Raw genomic sequence first — 8,399 nt, forward strand, 5'->3', positions numbered from 1 at the left:
GTCTCAATTCGTGCCAACTCAACAGACACTTTCGGAGATATCTGTAGTGCACCTTTATGGACACCCAGTTACGTTGTGACGTTTGGTACACCCAAAGCATTCGTACGATATCCGGGAGTTGCACAATCTCATGGTCTAAGGAAATGATACTTGACATTAGAAAAGCTCTTAGCAAACGAACTACACAATCTTGTGCTATGCTTAGGATTGGGTCTTGTCCATCACATCATTCTCCTAATGATGTGATCCCGTTATCAATGACATTTAATGTCCATGGTCAGGAAACCATAACAATCTATTGATCAACGAGCTAGTCAACTAGAGGCGCACTAGGGACATGTTGTGGTCTATGTGTTCACACATGTATTACGGTTTCCGGTCAATACAATTATAGCATGAACAACAGACAATTATCATGAACAAGGAAATATAATAATAACCATTTTATTATTGCCTCTAGGGCATATTTCCAACACTGTCTTCGCCTCTTAAGCTGATAGAGGTCGTCGTCTACACTACACGCTGACGCCTGTAAGCCAAAATCGCTGGCATCGCCTCTTAGCTTAGAGGCCATCTCCAACGTTTTACCTTGACTAAGGTATTCCTCTGTCCCTACAAGTCATCTGGTGATGGGTATGAGGAAAATGAACCTTGTTGTCGTGCGTGGGATGAAAGATAAATGTTGTGGCGGGGCATTAGTTGAAGGTTGTACTAAACACTATACATTGTGTGGTTCTCAACTAAGCTTAGAGGCAACCATGTGGCCCATGTTAGAGGCAATGTTGCATCTACACATTGTTGATGCTCTAAAAGGCTAACTCGCGCACAAACTACAAACGAGAGAAACAAACAATACATATTACATGGGGAAGACCCCACCCCAACAACCACAAAGCCTGAGACGGATAAACTCGAGCATGCCACAGCAAAACACATAATCTGTTTTGCCTTCGCACCTTAAAAAATCGTCATCAACCAGGACATGCCTTTAGTTTTCTATCATCACGTCAGCATCCTCCGTTGCCTTCCATTCATCACTTGTAGGCTCCCCGCCACATTTAGGACAGTATAACCGCACCTAAACCGATCACTGTCACGCCTCCAGCGATTTTGACCCTTGGATTTCACGTGTGGGAAGTTTTTGGCCGTCAGATCGTTGTTCCAGCATCAATTTACCGTGACTGGGCTACCTGTCCTAATGGGCCGCTACTATGAAGACTATTTTGAAGGTCTGTCGTTGAATGGGCTTTATTGGCCCATTTATCTATCTATAACTCATGAAGGGTACACAATGCTTCATTGGCCCACTCCACATCCAGCGACGCTGCCCTCGACGCGACGCACGCGAGGGAACCGGCGGTGAAGGGGATCTAGCGCTCGAGGGAGCCGATGCGGCGCGCGCGAGTGAGCCGGCGGCCCAGGGAATCCAGCCAACGCGAGTCGCGAGGCGCGCGAGAGATCCACCGCTAGAGGGCCGCCTGCGCGGGATGCGGCTGAATCCGACGCCGGTCGATCCAGCCGCTTCGGGCGATCTTCCTGCGACAAAGAAAGGTGGGGATGCTGGTGATAATGGCCGATGCCACATCTACTGGAAACTGCTCCGCTCAGACTTCAAGCAACCAATTATACTTCAGTTTCTAAGCGCGCATTCATGGCGGGTGATGTGTCGACCCTTTCCTCTTCCGAGTGGTACGTGTACATATGCCTCGGTACGCCACCGCCCCCCTTCCGTTCCTTTCGCTTATTCCTGGTCGGTCCAGCTCCTCGGCTCATCTACTTCATGCTATTTATTCTCTGATCTTTGAATCGTTCCTCGTATTAATTTCCTTCACATCTCGCTTTCATGGACCACATAGGTGCTAATTCCTGTTGCTCTTGTGTGATTCAGGTTCCACGACGGCCGATATAACCATGGTGACAGCACGACAGCGGACTGAGGAGGATGAGGCAGCATCACCGGCTCGACGATGCAGAGTAGGGTAAGGAAGGAGGCAACATATGTGCCTCACTTGTGCAAGAGGATGTGGCGGCAGCAGTATTAGTTATTGGTCTAAGTCGACCAGGTAAACCTTAATGCTAGCTCTGCTCCTTCCTTTATCTCTGACTGTGATGCCCTTTGTAATTCGCCCTTCTCATGTTCATCTTGTCGGTCGCGTGTTTTCAAGGTTCAGGGCTAGGATCTGCATGGTGTGCGTAGCTCCTGCTTGTTGAATTTGTGGTATAGTTGTCGTTTTTATAAGTACCATTTTAATCTGCTCAACAGTCACCGGATGATTATTATAAGACCTCTATTTTACAATTCTGCTTCTTTGTAGTAGTATTACTTGGTGAGCACTTACTTTTTGTGAAAGGAGAAGAGCAAAGCTAATGAGAATGCAGAAACCGGCTCATATGCTGCAGGAATCGCAGACCTAAAAACACAATGTTGTCATGGGGTAATTTTATTTCCACCGTTTCAACATTATGAATATCAGTTCTAGCACAAGGTTCATTGTATGTGTGGATGTACTGTATTGTAATATTGTGACCTCTCGTGGAACCTGTATTGCCTTCACCTTTGATTCCTTCCTTGATGATATACCCACTGTATTTTAATATTCTGACCTCCCATGGAAATTGTATTTCCTTTGCCTTGATACCTTCATCGATGCTATATATATATATATCCTCTTTTCTTTTTAGATTCAGTCTTTGAGTTTTTCTCTGTTGCATTTGCAGCTTCATGGATCTGGAAGTATTGATATTGATGGTTCCAAGGGATGAAAAAGTGCTAATTGTTTTTCTCTGTATCGTCCGAGCTAATGCCAACTGATTGTTGAACAATGCTTTGAAAAAAACAATTTAGGGAACTTTTCATACCCTTTCTAACTGAGTTACTAATATGTGAAAACCAAGTGCAACCTCTTATGAATCTTGGAAGAAATGATATTCACCGTATTTGTATATTTTCAGATTTTTGGTTTCGTAAATATTTGTTGTTTAATTGGACATCCAATTGTATGTTTTGTTGTTTACATTTTTTGTGTATTCCCTTCTGTTGAAATGTAATATAGAGAAAATGTAAAAAAAACATTTATATGAGTACATATATCAGTTCCACCCATTCTTAAAATATTACTAATGTTTCTCTGAATATTGCTATTTTTTGGGATGCCATGATGCCTTTGCAAACGAGTAGACCTATAAGAAAGCTGAATACAGTACATTGGAAACCAATGAGATTCCTCTCTTCAGTTGCATACCATTATTTTGGAAATGGAGCGTACAAGCACAACCTGTAAGAAAGCACAATAGTTGAAAGCACTTGAAACAAATGTATATTATAAGAGCCAACACACTTCATATGCCTAACAATTACAAGAGCTCAAAACGCTGAAAATGTATAAAAATTATATCATATATCTAACAATTATAAGAGCCAAAATAGACGGGCGCGGCAACGCGCGCCATCAACGATCTAGTATTAGCATAAGAAGGACCCTAGCCTCTCCATCGCCTCCTCATGGTGTGACAATGCCTCTCGCTGAGGAGCATTTGCTCCCAAGCATAGTTCTCTAGTTCAATCTTCAGCTCGAAGATCTGCGCAATAATTCATAAAAGGGGCACACATAGAAGATAAATTCCACAGGCCATCTTGAATTCACTATGTTCCCGAGCTTCCATATTGCCCAACATATCGCGGATAAACATACAAATTGTAGATTCCTATTTCCAGGAATGTAATTAGGAATCCACCAAACATATTGTGTAAAGCAACCAGGTCTAGATTTTGCCCCCAAACATTTACTGGCCATACTTCAAACATATTTCGTTGTATAACACCTAAAGAACAGATGCAAAATAGATTCATTTCCCTGGTAAAAGCGACACAAAGGGTTACCAGTCCACTTCCTTTTTACCATGTTATATTTTGTTGCAATGGCATTGTGCCTAATAAGCCACAACTATATCGTATCTTTTAGCGGTATTTTAGCTTTTTCATGGATGTTTAGAAGACCTGTCAGGACCAGCATAAGATAAAATGATAATAAGCAGTTTTCACTAAAACAGTAGTTTTGTTCCATTTCCATCTAGGGGCATCCCCATCCTGGCTCAACTAATTGTACTAAGAAAACTTCTCAAACCATCCAACTGCCTCATATGCCCATTGTTTAGTGATACGTCTCCAACGTATCTATAATTTATGAAGCATTCATGATATTATATTATCTGTTTTGGATGTCTAATGGGCTTTATTATACACTTTTATATTATTTTTGGAACTAACCTATTAACCGGAGGCCCAGTCCAAGTTGTTGTTTTCTGCCTATTTCAGTGTTTCACGGAAAAGGAATATCAAACGGAGTCCAAACGGAATGAAACCTTCGAGAGAGTTATTTTTGGAACAAACGCAATCCAAGAGACTTGGAGTAGACGCCAGGGAAGCAACAAGGTGGCCACGAGGGTCCAGGGCGCGCCCCCCACCCTCGTGGGCCCCTCGTGGCTCCTCTGACCGACTTCCTTCGCCTATATATATCCATATACCCTGAAAACATCGAGGAGCACAATAGATCGGGAGTTCCGCCGCCGCAAGCCTCTGTAGCCACCAAAAACCAATCGGGACCCTGTTCCGGCACCCTGTCAGAGGGGGGATCCCTCACCGGTGGCCATCTTCATCATCCCGGCGCTCTCCATGATGAGGAGGGAGTAGTTCACCCTCGGGGTTGAGAGTATGTACCAGTAGCTATGTGTTTGATCTCTCTCTCTCTCTCTCTCTCTCTCTCTCTCTCTCTCTCTCTCTCGTGTTCTTGATTTGGCACGATCTTGATGTACCGCGAGCTTTGCTATTATAGTTGGATCTTATGATGTTTCTCCCCCTCTACTCTCTTGTAATGAATTGAGTTTTCCCTTTGAAGTTATCTTATCAGGTTGAGTCTTTAAGGATTTGAGAACACTTGATGTATGTCTTGCACGTGCTTATCTGTGGTGACAATGGGATATTCACGTGATCTACTTGATGTACGTTTTGGTGATCAACTTGCGGGTTCAGTGACCTTGTGAACTTATGCATAGGGGTTGGCACACGTTTTCGTCTTGACTCTCCGATAGAAACTTTGGGGCACTCTATGAAGTACTTTGTGTTGGTTTGAATAGATGAATTTGAGATTGTGTGATGCATATCGTATAATCATACCCATGGATACTTGAGGTGACATTGGAGTATCTAGGTGACATTAGGGTTTTGGTTGATTTGTATCTTAAGGTGTTATTCTAGTACGAACTCTAGGATAGATTGAACGGAAAGAATAGCTTCGTGTTTTTTTTGACTATATACTGCAAGGCAACAGCCTCACGGTCCTTTATTAATGCAAAGTAGCAAAAGAATTACAAAGTTACAAAACTGATCCAAGGTTAGGGAGGAGAGGCTACTTACAAAGAGGGTTTAAGGTAGGGCAGCTATCCAAGAAGTTAGACTATTTCTATATTTACACTTGATTCTATGAACTAAAAGAGAAATGTCATGAATAAAATTTCTCCTCCAGGATCTGAAAGTAGGCAACTCATTTTTGAAATCTTCCCATTCCTCTGTGTCCAAATATTCCAAGTAGCTGTGAAGACTACCTCAGATAAAAATGGGTAACCAAAGTCCTTCCTAGCAGCGCTAGCCATCTCAAAAGTAGACTGGTTAGGGTGCACATTCCATGAGATGCCTAAGTAGTTCCAGACATGTTGGCTGAAGTTGCAAACAAATAAGAGGTGAGCTCTATCCTCATGTAAGGCAGAGAGACACATAACACACGTGTCATCCTGGATTATCCAATGTCGTCGCCGCATCATATCCCTAGTGTTTAGGCGATCCATCAAGAGGAGCCAGCCAAACACCTTGAGCTTGAGTGTGCAAGAACATTTCCAGATCCACCCGAATATGGGATCAACCACGATGTCTAAAAAACAAGAAAAGTAATAAATCCTTGAATGATAATCTCCAGATTTTGAAGGCCATTTCCAGACGTCTTTTCCCCCCTCGTGAAGGTTAACCAAAGGCATTAAAGCCTGGAGCTGATTGAATTCCTCGAAGGCTTCAACTGATAAAGTGAGGTGAAAATTGTCGGTCGGGTCAGACAACTCCATCACATCCCTGATGGAAAGCGTGTCATCAATCACAAAAGAGTGAAGCATCGGGAATCGTTGCTGCATGAGAACCACATTGTTATTAAGTTGCCAATGATCCAGCCAAAAGATCACCGTATCCCCCGACCACACGTGTGGGACTGCCAACTTGCAAAACTTGTCATACAGCTTCAACACATCTCGCCACCCGAAAGAACCACAACTTTGAGTGACTTGGGGTGGCGCTGCAGCATAATATGTGTCCCAAATGAGGGATACCCAGGGCACATCCATCTTATTAAAGAATTTGAAGAGATGCTTGATCAACAAGGCATCGTTTTGTATGCTCAGATCAAGCACTCCAAGGCCGCCCAGATTCTTAGGCCGACATACCAAATCCCAAGCCGCCAATGATTGTCGTGGCGTATACGTGTTCCCCCTCCGCAAACATTGCCACATGATATGTTCAATCTGCTTCAAAATTCCTTGTGGCAACGAGAGAGTGCACAAGAAATATATTGGCATAGAACAAATAACATATTTTAAAAGTTGTAGCCGGCTCCCTTGATTCAACAAGCAAGAGGATGCAGATAATCTTCTCTCAATGCGATCCACTAAGGGCAGCAAATCATAAATTGTGGGCTGAGAGGTACCCATTGACAAACCAAGGTAGGTAAATGGCATGGAACCAACATCACACCCAAGCACAGCTGCCATACGCTTGCCCTCATCATCAGACATATTTATTGGTATCAACAAAGATTTACTAAAGTTGACCCTTAGACCCATTGAGTTAGCAAAGACCTCGAGCATTTCCTTGAAAACAATGAGCTGGCTGTCAACAGCAGGAAGAACAATTAGGGTGTCATCCGCGTACTGAACAATCAGATAATCCATCAAAGAAGTTGGGATGGGAAGTGTGAGGATGTTCCTTGAGCACATCTCATTTACCATCGACTGTAATAAGTCAACAGCAATCACAAATAACAAAGGAGATAATGGATCTCCTTGACGAACACCCGATCGACAGACAAAGTGATTACCAGGCACTCCATTTAGAAGAACCGAAGAAGACCCTGTGGACAAAATGCTATCAATACAACTTGTCCAACGGCTATCAAAACCCTTACATTTCAAGATCCCGAGAATCAGTTCATGCTCAATGGTATCAAACGCCTTCGTGAAGTCAATTTTAAGAAGGATTATGGGCCTTTTGGAGGCCTTGCATTGATGGATGTATTCAAAACACCACGCCAGGCAGTCTTGTATGGATCGACAGCGAAGAAAACCGTACTGGTTGCGATGAATACACTTTAAGATCACACCCTGTAGGCGATTAGCCAAAAGTTTAGTTAAAAACTTTAAGCAAGTATCTGTCAATGATATGGGCCGAAAATCACCAACATATTCCGGGCTCAACTTCTTGGGAATGAGGGTAATAAGAGATGTATTCAGACACTCCAGATTGCACTTCCCCTTATAAAAGTCTTGGACCAGCTTCATAAAATCCTGCTTCAAAATATTCCAACATTTCTTTAAAAAAAGACCAGTAAACCCGTCCGGACCCGGAGCGCGATTAGTGGTTATGTTCTTAATTACTGCATCCACCTCGGAGTCCATGAATGGTAAAGATAACTCCTCAAGACCATCAACCCGAGTAATTAATGTGTCTAGATCAAAACCCATTTGTATACCTTTGGATTGGCCCATTCTTTGATTAAAATCAGTCCAAAACATCCCTGCTAACTGCTGATGATCAAAGATCACCTCCCCATCCACAGACTTGATCGAGGAAATGGTGTTTCTCCGAAACCTTTCCGTTGCCATGGCGTGGAATTTTTTTGAATTTTTCTCGCCAACTTTGATGTTTCTGATCATGCAACGTTGTTTCCAATAAATAAACTGCCAATGCAAAATATCCTCAAGATGCAATTTAACAATCCTGCGAAAAGTGAACTCCGGCCAACTCAAGGGCCTAAATTCCTCAATATTATCAAGAAATATAATCACTTTATTGCAATCAGCAATGAGAGCTTTGACTGTGGACAGGTTGAGATGCCATTTCTTTAGAGCATAACGTAGTGATTTGAACTTAGCAGAAATGGTTAAGGCAATAGAAGATTTGCCCACTAGCCTGTTCCAAACCTCAGAAACACAATCAGTAAAGCCAGGCAAATCAATCCAATAATTTTCAAAACGAAAAACTTTTTCCTTGTGAATACAAGTGGCAATTGAGACCACACACGGGACATGATCAGAGGCACTGCGCGCTAGAGGAAAAACCATTGTGTTGGGATGATCGTGTGTCC

At 42.9% G+C, this 8,399-nt stretch overlaps 1 long non-coding RNA gene across 4 annotated transcripts; it reads left to right on the forward strand.

Moving 5' to 3' along the window:
- Positions 1-1,307: 1,307 nt before the first annotated feature.
- LOC123089229 (uncharacterized) lies at positions 1,308-2,945 on the forward strand. Of its 4 annotated transcripts, none has more exons than XR_006442238.1 (4): positions 1,308-1,709; positions 1,889-2,063; positions 2,166-2,435; positions 2,719-2,945. It is a non-coding gene; the product is annotated as an uncharacterized lncRNA (long non-coding RNA). The 4 variants fall into 4 exon arrangements; XR_006442241.1 differs by having other exon boundaries at positions 1,308-1,689; XR_006442239.1 differs by having other exon boundaries at positions 1,889-2,435.
- The last annotated feature ends 5,454 nt before the right edge of the window (positions 2,946-8,399 follow it).

This window comes from Triticum aestivum, chromosome 4B, assembly GCF_018294505.1.
Source record: "Triticum aestivum cultivar Chinese Spring chromosome 4B, IWGSC CS RefSeq v2.1, whole genome shotgun sequence".
Lineage (NCBI taxonomy): Eukaryota > Viridiplantae > Streptophyta > Magnoliopsida > Poales > Poaceae > Triticum > Triticum aestivum.